Genomic DNA, 10,636 nt, shown 5'->3' on the forward strand with positions numbered 1-10,636 from the left:
CCACCATTTTCACAAATGTGTTTAAATATCCATATTATGATTGTGTTTCAATTTAACTTCATTCTCTATATTATAATACAATGTGCTTTAGACAGTATAATATACTCTGCATAATAAATACCTCCGAATGGATAGCTTAGTTCGTGAGTAAAAACACTTATTGTTAATACAGTATTATATTTTGATTAATGAAAATTATCAAACTCAATTCGCGATATTTCCTACTTTACGTAAATGGATGAACTACTTTTCTTCCCTCCTATACCTAGTACAGTGATTTGTTTGTATTTTACGCCAGTATCATCGAAATATAGTCGTGGAAGGGGGTAGCAAACGGTGTTTCCGGTTCTCAACCGTTAATCCAAAGGTATAGCCAGGTTAATATTAGAAATGTTAGTAAAAATAAAATGATGTCCCTGTATAATACATATTTTCGAAAAATCCCGGTTTCTCTTTGAACATTTAATTTATTATTAAATTTTATTTATATTTACTGGCGACCCCGCATTATGTTAATAAAACCTATATCTATGGCGGATGGTCTCACTGTTACCATGCTGGTCCTTGGGTCCAAGGCTCGAAGGTGGAATCCCGGCTGATAGCGATGGATTTTAAAATTACCATAAGGCTTCCTTCGAATGGGAAGTAAAGCTTGGGGCCTGTGTGAAAGACAGCATATAAAAAAACTCCCCGTTCCTGAATGAAGAGTCCAGAGATGGAAGTGTAATTAAATATTACTATATACAGCGGGTCTCAGTGAAACATAGCAGAGTTCGTATAGGCCAGTTTCTTATTCTTTGCAATTCACTGCGGGCTAAAGCAAGGATATGCACTATCATCTATACTTTTTAACTTTGCTCTAGAATATGCCATTAGGAAAGTTCAGGATAACAGACAGGGTTTGGAACTGGTTGCATCAGCTTCTTATCTATGTGGATGACATGAATATGTTAGGAAAAAATCCACAAATGATTAGAGAAAACACGGAAATTTTACTTGAAGCAAGTGAAGATATAGGTTTGGAAGTAAATCTCGAAAAGACAAAGTATATGATTATGTCTCGTGACCAGAATATTCCACTAAATGGAAACATAAAAATAGGAAATTTATCCTTTGAAGATGTGGAAAAATTCAAATACCTAGGAGCAACGGTAACAACTATAAATGATACTCGGGAGGAAATTCAACTCAGAATAAATATGGGAAATGCTTGTTATTATTCGGTTGAGAAGCTTTTCTCATCTAGGCTGCTATCAAAAAATCTGGAAGTTAGAATTTATAAGGCAGTTATATTACCGGTTGTTCTGTATGGCTGTGAAACTTGGACTCCCACTTTGAGAGAGGAACAGAAATTAAGGGTGTTTGAGAATAAGGTTCTTAGGAAAATATTTGAGGCTAAGAGGGATGAAGTTACAGGAGAATGGAGAAAGTTGCACAACGCAGAACTTTACGCATTGTATTCTTCACCTGACATAATTAGGAACATTAAATCCAGAAGTTTGAGATGGGCAGGGCATGTAACACGTAGGCCTATGGGCGAATCCAGAAATGCATATAGAGGCCAAGACGTAGGTGGGAGGATAATATTAAAATGGATTTGAGGGAGGTAGTATATGATGATAAAGAGTGGATTAATCTTGCTCAGGATAGGGACCGATGGCGATCTTATCTGAGGGCGGCAATGAACCTCCGAGTTCTTAAATGCCATTTGTAAGTAAGTAACGCTAATGCATTTCGTGAATTGAGAATTTATACTTGGACGTCATTTATTATAAACCAAGCACCAATTTATAACTATTTTATTTAAAGGAAAATAACATATTTTTTCAATAATAAATCTGTGATGAGAATGATAAATGTTAAAAGTTATGAAAATGTTTATTTTTAACTGAATTTTAAACTTTGAAACAATATAATAAAAAGTTTTTTTTCAGTATTTTTAATGCCACTCTTACTTGGTTCCTATAGTATAAAAGCTGTCCATTTATAGTTTACGTAAATTAACTATCGTTGCAATGCAATGTAATGGAATTTTCAATATTATTTCATTTCATTTTTAAACTTTTAAAATGTTTTACTCGTACATAAAAAGTTAGTCACCCTTATTAAATTTGCCTTTAAATGTAAATGTACATTTACGTGTTAAAAAAACGCTGCAACAACTCGCTTGACATTTGTGTAAGAGGAAGAATTGTTTGCATACATCTGACGTCTGATTAGTGTAACATGTAGCTAATCGGCGATGTATGCAATGGAGGGAGAACGAAACTGGCCACCCTACTCCATTATCTCCTGGTCGAGTTGCCTCATAAGTGGTGCATTGTTGTATCACTCTTGAGGTTCAGACCTCTCTTCGGAGAGTTAACTACACAACAACAACTACCAGGGTACTATTCAGGGCCAATGGAGGTAATGTGATCGGTAGGTTCAATATTCTATTGCAAATAAGTGTAGAGACAGCATTTAATATAAGTGTAAAATTACATTCACTAGTAATCATAATAATAATAATAATAATAATAATAATAATAATAATAATAATAATATAAAGAATAATATATGGCGTTGTTAGCAGAAGAGGAGATGATACTAAGGGATATACTACTGGAGCTAAATGACAGCTGTTAGCAGTATGGGATGAAGATAAATGCAAACAAGACGAAGACCATGGTCACTGGAAGAAAATTAAAGAAAGTAAACTTGACAATTCGAATTGAGGCACTAGAACAAGTGGACAGCTTCAAATACTTGCGATGTACTATAAATAGTAATATGAACTGCTGCCAGGAAGTCAAAAGAAGAATAGCAATGACAAAGGAAGCTTTTAACAGAAAAAGCAGCACATCTGCGGACATCTGGAAAAAGAACTAAGAAAGAGACTGATGAAGTACGTTCTGTGGAGTGAGGCATAATATGGGACAGAAACATGTACATACATTACGACGAAGTGAAGAGAAACGACTAGATGCATTTGAAATGCTGATATGGAGAAGAATGGAGCGTGTGAAATTGACAGACAGAATCATAAATGAAGCTGTGTTGGAAAGAGTGGGTGAAGAAAGAATAATGCTGAATGTGATCAGAAAGAGGGAAAGGAATTGGTTGGACTACTGGCTAAGAAGAAACTGCTTACAGAAGGATGCACTGGAAAGAATGGTAAAAGGAAGAAAAGTTCGTAGTAGAAGAAGATAACAGGTGATAGACAAGATCGTATGCGGAGACTAAGAGAAAGGCGAAAAATAGGAAAGATTGGAGAGTGCTGGGTTTGCAGTGAAAGACGTGCCCTTGGGCAGAACATTATTAACGAATGAATATTATAATGGATATTTTCAAAGGTTAACTTTAAGAAACTACGTATTCTAATACATTCAATGTTTTAGAATAATGAACAATTTATTATTAATATTAATTTAATTTTCTCTCAGTTACGCTAAACTTAAATAAAGCGGAATAAGGAATTTAGTTCGTAGCAATCATTGTGATGCTTTTACTTTATTTTGATCCAACAAAGTCCTTATACTGATTTATTTGCCCTTAAATGACTTATAGTTACTGTTTTTCAAAAGGCCCTTTTACAAACACATTCTAAGTTGAGAAGAAATTTATTAGTTTCGATTTACAACTGCAAAGAACCTTATTCAAATAAAATATAATAAGTAAAAATTACTCTTTAAACATATCTCCTAAAAAAACAAAAGAGCCACCGGCGCGGCTCAGTCGATTAAGGCGCTTGCCTGCCGGTCTGAAGTTGCGTTCGGGCACGGGTTCGACCCCCGCTTGGGCTGATTACCTAGTTGGGTTTTTTCCGAGGTTTTCCCCAACCATAAGAAAAATCTCAAGTAATCTATGGCGAATCCTCGGTCTCATCTCGCCTAACACCATCTCGCTATCACCATATCATCGACGCTAAATAATCTAGTAGTTGATACAGCGTCGTTAAATAACCAACTAAACATAAACAAACAAGACAAAAGTGTTTACATTTAGAGGATCGGAAACAATAAGAGCTAAAATTATATTAGAAGGAAAACCTACTGAACAGGTCAACTGCTTTAATTACCTCGGTTGCAACATATATTTGAAAAATGAAGATTTTAAAAATAAAATAAATAAATTCAATGACATATGTGGTACAATAAAAAGATGTTTAAAGACTACGCGGAAAGACACCCAACTTAAATTTTACGAAGTGGTAGCAGTTCCTATGTTGATGTATGGTGCAGAATTTTGGGTTCTAAATAAGAAAGAAGAACGCAGAATAGAAGCTGCAGAAATGACATTTTTGAGAGGTGTGGCTGGATATAGTTTATGGGACAGGAAAAGAAATGATGACATTCGAAAAGAACTCAAAATATTCAAATTAACAGAAAAAATATCTCAATATAGGAACGATTGGATGGAGCATCTAGAACGGATGGAAGATGACCGCATTCCAAAATTAATTTTAAATTATAAACCGAAAGGTGTAAGGAATGTTGGCAGACCGAGAAGGAGATGGATACCGGAAGAAGCCAGTTATGGCTTAAGCCAGTGATGTCAAAGCAAGCGCATTTTTCTGACCTTGACGTGGTGGTGCGCGGGCATCAAGCGCTAAGTTTGGAAAGAGGAAGGGTTGTGTATATGAATAAGCAGCCTGTTGGATTAAAAAAAACAGTGGTACACAAACTTCAAACGGAACGTGAAATTTTATGTCGTTATTTTTATATGTCTTCTTTCTGTTTGATATTATCTATAGACTATTGTCTGTAAAACTAAAGTACTAATACCAGTTTCTTAATATTGCAGTTGTGTTTTAAATGTTAAAAACATAATAAAGAGTTAAGAGGCAATATTCATATAAATTCCATAGTAGTACAATTATACTGTACTAAATGAATGAAATACATCATTCATAAAGAGATATCCAAAAAAAAAAAAAAAAGCGATTGAGTATGAAATGATTAGTTGGAATTGATATTGATGGTAGGGCCTACCTTTAGCTTTATAAAAGTAATCAATAAACTAATCAAAACAATATTACAGTACAAAGCAAAGTTACTTAGGGGCTGTATATGTTTTAAGTGTAGCTAATATGCCATAACAAAACTCTTATTGCATTATGCTTTTAAAGGCGATATTGCTCAGCAACTTCCTATCATTAGAATATTAAATTATTTTCTCGAAACCTGCTGAAGCTATAGAGCTCACATTTTTACAACACATGGCCACTTATCTTTTGTTTATGATGTAACAATAGTTGCTTTGTTAATTAATTTCCTTACAAACAATTTCCATGCGAATATTTTCAAAAATTTCAATACACTATCTTCAGTAATACGTATTAACGATATATTAGATTTACGAAAACATTTTCTAAGGCTACTAAATAAATAGGTCTATACCAGAAAATTTCACTTTTCTTTACGAAAAGTTGAGGAAATATTTCTTTTCAATAAAAAAATCAAACTTGTGAAAAATGAACATTAACATGCTCCTATGGGCATCAATTGACATGACTGGCTTAAGCCCTGAATCTGATGATAATGATGATGATGATGATAATGATTTACAACTGCAAGTAAATCGCTACGTGGTTGGTGAAACTTGACCTTACATCTTGCAGCAGAAAGCTTACCCTCACCAAACTACGTGAAGTATGAATGTAACGGCAAGTTGACAGCCTAAGAGCGTATTCCGAATCTCACCGGTGAGCAATCCGATGGCATCACGGTGTTCCGAATTCCACCGATGACGTCATTGATGCTCCACCGGTGTCGCACCGGTGCCATCAACTTGCAGAGGTAGTGGAAGGCTCCATCAGCCGCCATCAGTGAATCTGATTGGTTCTTGTATAGGGCGGGAATTAGCAGACGAATGACATCGTGCACTGTTGTGTCATGGCGGTGTGTTCTGCTGTATTGTTTGTAATGAGCACAACGTAAAAACAATATGTTAATGGCTTATGAGCGAACATGTCAACGGACCAGTTATTACTACCGGTTCAAGAAATAACTTGTTTATGCTCTCTTTTATTTGAACGAGATGGCAGTACGGAAATTTCGCAAAATTTTGCTAGCGTAGCACAGATAACCACTTACACAGTCGCCATGACAGCATCGATTCTTCCAGCAGTTTTGTTCCTTATTTTCGTTGCAACGTGACGTCATTGATGCCACCGGACCGGTGAGAATCGGAATACGCTGTATGAAACCGTCCATTGTTTCAGAAGGCCTGCCTGGACTAACTGAACCTGGATTGGACAGACTAATCATGACGGCATATCCTTTCATTTGAACATACGAACGTAAACCTGCAGTCGGACAGTTACGGGCTCGTTTCGACACTAGTTTGCCGGTGTCATTTATATACCGATACTGTATGAAAGTGGGATATTTTAAGCGAACTATTAAAATGTAAATAGAATCTTAAAAAGTAAATTAAATATGTACAGCAGCTTCTTTAAACTTTAGCATTTGCTTTATTTACACGCTGCATTTTTTAAGTTTTTTTTTTTTTTTTTCACTCTTCAGCAGTTTTCTGTAATTCCTCTTCCTCTCAATAGACGAGAGGACACTCAGCTGATTGCGTCACGTCTCTGACAAATGACCGGTAAATAAAAAGAATGAACCCTCAAGTGGGTTCCGATGCATTGCTGCAATCGATCACGGAAATCCTTAACTGTGGACCAACACTCTTGATAACTGTAAATAGAATGTTATTCAGCATTAGTATTACACACAGTAGATGAAATTATTGGGGATCATCAGTGCGGTTTTCGGCGTAATAGATCGACTATTGATCAGATTTTTTGTATTCGACAGATAATGGAGAAAAAATGGGAGTATGAGGGTACAGTACATCAGTTATTCATAGATTTCAAAAAGGCTTATGACTCGGTTAAGAGGGAAGTATTATATGATATTCTTATTGAATTTGGTATTCCCAAGAAACTAGTTCGATTAATTAAAATGTGTCTCAGTGAAACATATAGCAGAGTCCGTATAGGTCACTTTCTATCTGATGCTTTTCCAATTCACTGCGGGCTAAAGCAGGGAGATGCACTATCACCTTTACTTTTTAACTTCGCGCTAGAATATGCCATTAGGAAAGTTCAGGATAACAGGCAGGGTTTGGAATTGAACGGGTTACATCAGCTTCTTGTCTATGCGGATGACGTGAATATGTTAGGAGAAAATACACAAACGATTAGGGAAAACACGGAAATTTTACTTGAAGCAAGTAGAGCGATCGGTTTGGAAGTAAATCCCGAAAAGACAAAGTATATGATTATGTCTCGTGACCAGAATATTGTACGAAATGGAAATATAAAAATTGGAGATTTATCCTTCGAAGAGGTGGAAAAATTCAAATATCTTGGAGCAACAGTAACAAATATAAATGACACTCGGGAGGAAATTGAACGCAGAATAAATATGGGAAATGCGTGTTATTATTCGGTTGAGAAGCTCTTATCATCCAGTCTGCTGTCGAAAAATCTGAAAGTTAGAATTTATAAAACAGTTATATTACCGGTTCTTCTGTATGGTTGTGAAACTTGGACTCTCACTCTGAGAGAGGAACATAGGTTCAGGGTGTTTGAGAATAAGGTGCTAAGGAAAATATTTGGGGCTAAGCGGGATGAAGTTACAGGAGAATGGAGAAAGTTACACAACACAGAACTGCACGCATTGTATTCTTCACCTGACATAATTAGGAACATTAAATCCAGACGTTTGAGATGGGCAGGACATGTAGCACGTATGGGCGAATCCAGAAATGCATATAGAGTGTTAGTTGGGAGACCGGAGGGAAAAAGACCTTTAGGGAGGCCGAGACGTAGATGGGAGGATAATATTAAAATGGATTTGAGGGAGGTGGGGTATGATGATAGAGACTGGATTAATCTTGCACAGGATAGGGACCGCTGGCGGGCTTATGTAAGGGCGGCAATGAATCTTCGGGTTCCTTAAAAGCCATTTGTAAGTAAGTAAGTAAGTATTACACACGAATTCTATTTGACATTAACAACCCTAGTATAATAGAGCTTAAAGTTAACCTTTTGAAATGTGATTTAATTAACGTTAAGTCAGGAAAGTAAAGCCAAGACACAGAAATGCAGTCAGGTTACAATACAATTACAGTAAAATCTAGGTATAACGCCCTCGAAAGGACCAGATGAAAAGCGTGTTATAAGAGAGTGCGTCATAAGCGGGAAATGGGATTTTCTTAAATAGCCTACTTTCTTTCAAAATATACTACTTACTGTATTTCATTACAGAGTGTAAACACGACAGATCGTATATCTATATTCATATATATGAGATCTCGCCATCTTCATTGAATAATCACGACTACTATGGGTTAGTAGTCAATGAGTATTACCCATGAATTTGAGAAAAATTCGTTCCGGCACCGGGAATCGAACCCGGGACCTCTCAGCTCTGCGCGCTGAGCGCTCTTTCCAACTGAGATATGCCGGGACACGATCCACGGTGTGGCCGAACTCTCCCCATTGTATTGTTAATGGCCTACTACCTGCATTTTAGACATATAAGTCATATGCAGGAGCGCATATTTAAATGACTTTATGGCCATATTCAACAACAGTTTGGTGAATACTGTTAACATTAATGTATATCTATATTCATATATATGAGGTCTCGCCATCCTGATTGAATAATCACGTCTACTATGGGTTAGTAGTCAATGTGTATTACCTATTAATTTGAGAAAAATTCGTTCCGGCACCGGGAATCGAACCCGGGACCTCATGGAAGTCGACTGCTGGCATACAACAGAGCAATCTGTCGCTTTTACTCAGCTCTCCAATAGGGCATTTCTCGGTCTTGTGGACGAGCAATTTGTCGGGAAGAAGCGGAAAGAGGAGACCGAATTCGCTAGCATTATACATACTGTAAATATCGTCAAGTATATACCTCTCTAGAAGTCCTTTGAGAGTTCTCAAGATCAGGCTTTAACAACATCTTCATTTAGAGAAACTGCTTTCTCTTGCCGATAAAGATACAGTGATGTTGTTGGAAAAAATTAAAATACCCTGTAGATCAGCGGTGGCGAAAATGTAATCGTGCGCCGAGCCACTGTGTAACCTGTAACTTGCACAGCACCTATGGAGGGTGGCGGACACCCGAAGGAGAAGTGAAGCAGCTGTCTGACTTATTAACGGATTTTCATTTTCCTTACGTCAAACACTTAAATATAATTTTATACAGTACAAGGCTACAAACTAATGTTTAGTACGTGTAACATAGAAAGAAATGAACAATAAATTAACAATACCACAATATAAAATTAACTGTCTTCAGAATGTCTCTGCGACAAAGTTTCAAAATCAGGAATTATGTCACTTACTGCCAGTCGTAGTTGATCACGAAGGTATTTGTCTGTCAGTCGTGATCTAAATTTGGTTTTTACTATTTTCATTGTTGAAAATAATTTTTCACAAGCATAAAGTTGTAGCGAACATGGCTTCAACAGAGCAAGCGAAAGAACGAAGCTTCGGATATTTATTTTTTGGCAAACATTTGAAAGTTCAATTGTCAAGTCCTTACATCTAGCTTTCATTTGACATCACATAGTAAATCAGTACATTGTACATCTGCTGAAAAAGGGTTGACATACAGAGATGATGATAATGATGATGATGATGATGATGATAACAAAAACAATAACACTTAACCTTTTAATGTTTCATCAGTAACATTAGTATAATGCCGTTTTATGTTAAACTACCGTTTTCCTCGTAATACTTGTGAACAAATCATACATTTAATATTCTCATCATATTGACAACAAAAAAATGCGTCCTCCCATCCTACTTGGAACTTTCGTACATGGTTTCGAGAGAGACATATGCCACTCGCAGGTCAGAGACAAATACAAATGGAACGAAGTTTGACTCCAGTGAGTGAGAGGGTGGGGGTTGGCGGAGGTTGGAAGCACAGCTATCACTGCGAGCCACAATGTCTCGCGAGTCACGTTCTCGCCACGGCTGCTGTAGATGTACTGAATTCCGTAATGCTAAGTTCTTTAAGGTGAGTTTTGGTTACAATAAGCTATAATCTTTGTCCCGGACGGAGGGCAAAGACTGTAATAAGCGGGATATTTTAACGTTATTCCTTATGGCAGGCATGTCAGAAATCAGACACTGAAAGTGCAGTGTATGTGCGCGGAACGCCGGTCTGTGCAGATTGCGTCATTCACGTGTTGCTCTTTCCAGTTCTTAGCGGGAAGGATGTACAAGAATCTATTCTGCTCTTCTAGTCTTCAATTAAATTGACATTTGGACATTATAAACATACTTAGAGAAGGAAAAAACACAATTATTGTCAGTGTCTATATTTGACAGTAATTGTAACACAAGAAACAATACACTTACTCAGTTACAATTCACAAACCAGTCGTTTGTAAAGAATAATTTACTTACATGATTTGTATACAGTATTTGAAGAAAATATAAATATTGCAGTAATTTAGAAACAACAAAAAACGAACACAGTATTTCATTTTACGTAGTAGGTATTGATTATTTCAAAGTAATACTCTTTCATTGTTCCTCAAGCATTATTGGGTCCATTGGTGCACAAATGTTAAAGAAATATTTTACTCCCAATTACATGCAATAGGACATTGTGAGGCT

Source organism: Periplaneta americana, chromosome 16, assembly GCF_040183065.1.
Source record: "Periplaneta americana isolate PAMFEO1 chromosome 16, P.americana_PAMFEO1_priV1, whole genome shotgun sequence".
Taxonomy (NCBI): domain Eukaryota; kingdom Metazoa; phylum Arthropoda; class Insecta; order Blattodea; family Blattidae; genus Periplaneta; species Periplaneta americana.